The sequence below is a fragment of the Rosa rugosa genome, chromosome 7 (assembly GCF_958449725.1).
Source record: "Rosa rugosa chromosome 7, drRosRugo1.1, whole genome shotgun sequence".
In the NCBI taxonomy this organism is placed as follows: domain Eukaryota; kingdom Viridiplantae; phylum Streptophyta; class Magnoliopsida; order Rosales; family Rosaceae; genus Rosa; species Rosa rugosa.
In genome coordinates, this window is record NC_084826.1 from 29907766 (window position 1) to 29912142 (window position 4377).

General features: G+C 38.0%; 1 pseudogene; it reads right to left on the minus strand.

The window, feature by feature from the left end:
* Positions 1 to 2141: 2141 nt before the first annotated feature.
* LOC133720837 (acyltransferase Pun1-like) lies at positions 2142 to 3996 on the minus strand (annotated as a pseudogene).
* Between the last annotated feature and the right edge of the window lie 381 nt (positions 3997 to 4377).

Below are 4377 nucleotides of genomic sequence, written 5' to 3' on the forward strand. Positions count from 1 at the left end.
AATTTTTCAACATTCCTGTGTTTACACGCCCCAACAAAATGGGGTTGTGGAACGCAAACATCGTCACATTTTACAAGTAGCCCGAGCCTTGAAATTTCATGCTCAACTCCCTACCCACTTTTGGGGAGTACTGGTTTCCTTGCTCCCATAAAATGTTTCACTAATGCAATAACCTTCTCATTCAATGCCAAATACTCTGGGGCACGACCTCCAAGGACTACAAGAGCATCGTACCTTGTGGCATCTATAGTTTCAAAGTTGGCTGTCAAAATGAAATTATGGCCTGGCTTCTCACTGTAGGTTTGGTCACCTTCAAAATCATGGACTGCAGTTGCACAAACATTGCCAGCTCTCCTCTTGGGGCAAACTGCATTAACATGGCATCCAAGTGCTAGAAGTGACTGAAAAGGCACAGTTATCTCATAATCTTCCATGAAGTCCTGCAGGTTGATAAAGTAAATTATGCTTAGCAAATGTGAGATATCTAATATTTCCATTGTTGGCTACAACCATAGGTAGTAAGAATCAGTTTACAGAGCCAAGTCACGGAACCCTCTCAATCTTGATAGTGGAAAAAAATGGCCAAGTGCCTACTTGGTATTGTTCCTTCTTGTTTCAAGATAATATGTCAAGGGGATGGTCTTCCATGTAGTCCTCGCATAGTCACAGAACGCGACGTTCACCTTTCCCGCTCCACATTTTTGTTTCTCTTTCTTGTTCTGTGTTTTCCTTGGAGAGAAATAGAGATGGATTTGGGTGGACTCGATTCTGATATACAAGAATCTCATCATGGCTTCGAGTCGGCGCTAGGCTTACTCAATCAATAGCGGAACTGGGAATTTCTGGAGAGAGCTCAACATGTCGCACTGTCACAGTGATCGTGTCGTCTCTAAATTTTGCGGTTTTCCTCGGCTTTATATAGCTTCCAGCTATCATCATATGGAAAATGCTTTGGATTCCAAAATTCTATACAAAAAAACCATACCAAATGACATGGCAATATTGACCACATCAGCCCTAATGAACCTCCAACAATTCAAGCTGTATTTTTTTATTTTCTTATTTAGACCATGTTTTTAAATTAGTTTATTCATCTCTAAGATATTAGAAAACGTAAGTAGAAAAATATCCAGCAAGCGCACAAACTCATTTATTGATAAACCCTAAAAAATCCAAAACCTCATCCTCCATATGTCGCAGTCACCGAGTAAATTCTTTGTTCTATTGTTAAAAAAAAGAAAAAAAAAGTAAGTTCTTTGTTCTCTCTTTTAATTTCTGGAACCAATCAAATGGATTCAAATGGCTAAATTAGTTTCTCTATAGATTTGTATTTGTTGACAAAGATATGTTCTTTAGGATGATGAAAATCTAGCACTAACAAAAATAAGATTATCACAGTGCAGAGATAATCTTAATCTCTTAGTAAGAGCTAACTCACAGTTTTTCATCATAATCCCTTTTGATTATGATTTACAAAGCCAATTAATTTATGCCTTGAGGTTGCTATATTAATAATCATCTTCTTGATTTTGGATTTTCATACGCAACACCTTCTTTTATTTATTCAAATTCTAGATGAGTTTCCGTCTCTTGGGTTCCAAATTTTGGTGCAGCATGAGATGAGGATGATGATGACTGGTGATATATGAGAATATCCCTGGTGTTTGAAGATCAATTTTTGGGATTGCAGGGAAACATTATTTTCTCATTTTTTCTTTAAAAATTATAATTAATTAATTACATACATGTTGGAAACTATAAAATGATAATTAATTGACATAATTACGTGTTGGAAATTACTACAGTTGAGGTGGCAAACGCCACATCATTTGGGATTAGAATTTGGTATAATATTTTTGGTGTCTGTAGCACTACTCTCATCATATTTCCTAACATCCCCCCGTTTTGGAGCAAATTTTGAGAAATAGTTTTCCTTGGGGACTTGAAATGAATTTATTTTACTAACTTCAAACCACCTTTTTTGCATTTAATTAATTCAGGAGGAAATTAGATTGGAAAAGGCATCAATCTCTCTAAAAAGTCAATAGTTATGATTGACAACTTTTAATTACAGTAATTTTTTGATCTGGTGAGTCGAGCGATTCGTGACACAAACGCCCCACTTAAAATTTGACTTGAAATTGACTCGAAATATTTAAATGAAGAAATATATAATACACATGTTTTATCCTCTATCAAGTAAGAGTGAAACACACTTGCATACATACTTTCATACACAATTTATTTTATCCCCTCTAAGTGAAACACACTTCCATACACAATTTATTCGCAACATACATGAAATTGTTAAAGTTATAACATGGTTTCAACTTTCACGTACGAGAGTGATGATTGACACTAGCTAGCACTGGGGTTTACAGAAGCGAATGAAAGGAGCTCCTCATCACTCTCAAATATCGCCATTTCTTCTATATCGAGTGTCACCCATGCTTCGATCCCATCGCCACGTTTTGTATCAATCAACACAAATATGTTCTTCTGGTCGCTTTGGCAAGTGACCCATGTTGGTTTCCCCCACCCAAAATCAATTTCATATACAGGGAGCCTGCACAAACTTGTGGCCCTATAAACACTGATGCACCCCTTGGTGCTTCTATAAAGCTCGCCCCTCTCTCTGAACGACTCAGACATCACCAAGAACCCATCTTCCCCTTTGAATTTGCCCGCCTTCTCGTTGTAGAAGTCTGTTAGTTCTCTCCTCATATTTTCCACCAACTCATGTAGTTCCGTCTCGTTTGGTTTGAATACCACTTGAAGTGGCCAAAACCAGTTTCCCATGGCATTTTCCTGTAGAACCGAACCCATACTTCTGCGGATATTTACCATTTGCGACAACACTGCTGCACTTGAACTCGTCTCCGGCTTGGATTGATAAGAAGCAGCACGAGCACTTTTCAAGATGATCGCTGAAACAAGTTGTACGTTTGTACGTACCTCCAATTTTAGCCTTGAGATTGGCAATCTTCGTGACCTCAAACACGAACCTCCTAGTAGTTAAACTTTGATACTTTGGTAACCCTAAGTTGTTTAGGAAGGAGTCTTTAGCCGGCAACAGAGATGATCCATTAAACTGTGGTACCATTAGTTGAGTATCATATTTATGATCACGATGTATGGCAGCCCATGCTCGTACAAATGTTTGACATGAGGTTGCATCTGCGATCTTGTGCGACAGCGACACAGCAAGGGCTATTCCTCCGCAGTTAAAACGACTCATTTGGACAAGCAAAACTGCAGAACCTATGGCGGAATGGGCGGTTTGAGGATCAAACTCCGGGATGAGGTTGTTGAGTAAGCTGTGTTCAGGAAGTTTAAGCAAGTCTGAGAGCTGGCAGTTGACTTGGGCCTCAAGAAAATAAGCCCCTTCATCATTGCAGTCGATGGAAGCAGGGCCATTTAGTCGGCCGGCCAGGGGATAAAAGTAAACCAAAGCCTTGGATAGCGATGTTTGTAAGCTCTCCGAAACATTATTTGAAGGAAAATGATCAATGGAGTAGATATATATGATAGTAGGGTATAAGGTAGGAGGGAAGAGTTGGTCCAAAAGAGAGAGGTTTAGAGTTCTTTGGTGATGAGGAGTTGGAGACAAGGGTCTAATGATCTTTCTTGAGGTGATATTTACCAGTGAATGGGTGCATGTTGGTGGTGAACCCATGGGATGATAACTCAATCTCTCGCTCTCACACTTTAGAACAAACTATAGAAATGTGTGTAACCAATAATGCCAAAGCTAGATTGCTGAATTTCTCTTTTCACAAGGTCAAGGAGGCTTGTGATTTCTTGCTCAGGATTCGTGGGGTGACCTTATAAGGTAGATCTACCTAAAAGATCTCACCTCTGCAGAACTATAATGTCCATAAGTCGAAGTATTCTATAAAATACAAATAAAAGAAGCACACGTTCAAAGTATTCAACTAGGCAACCAATATACATATGGAGATGGAGGAAACATGGAAAATAAAGAAATAGCATATATATCTAACTTAATTGTAAAGTAATTTCAATCATACCAGAGTTGGTCAAGAAGTGCTTAAACCTTCCAGGCCTCCATTAAACAATAATGGCCTACACGTCGAGATAGTCACTTCACTTATTGCATTTCTTATTTGTAATCATTTCCTGGAAATTAAATAAGGTTGTCTGACCTCATACTTTCTGGAAGCTATGACATTTTCAAAGAAATTATTGTATTTAATTGGTTTTTCAGACTTGCAAGCTATATCAATCAGATTAATTTATTTGTCATAAAAAAAATCAGATTCCTTTCAAAAAAAAAAAATCAGATTAATATATTTATTAATAAAGACGTACTGCACTGCTGTATTTTCAACTCGATGCAAATTTGGAAGGCTCAGT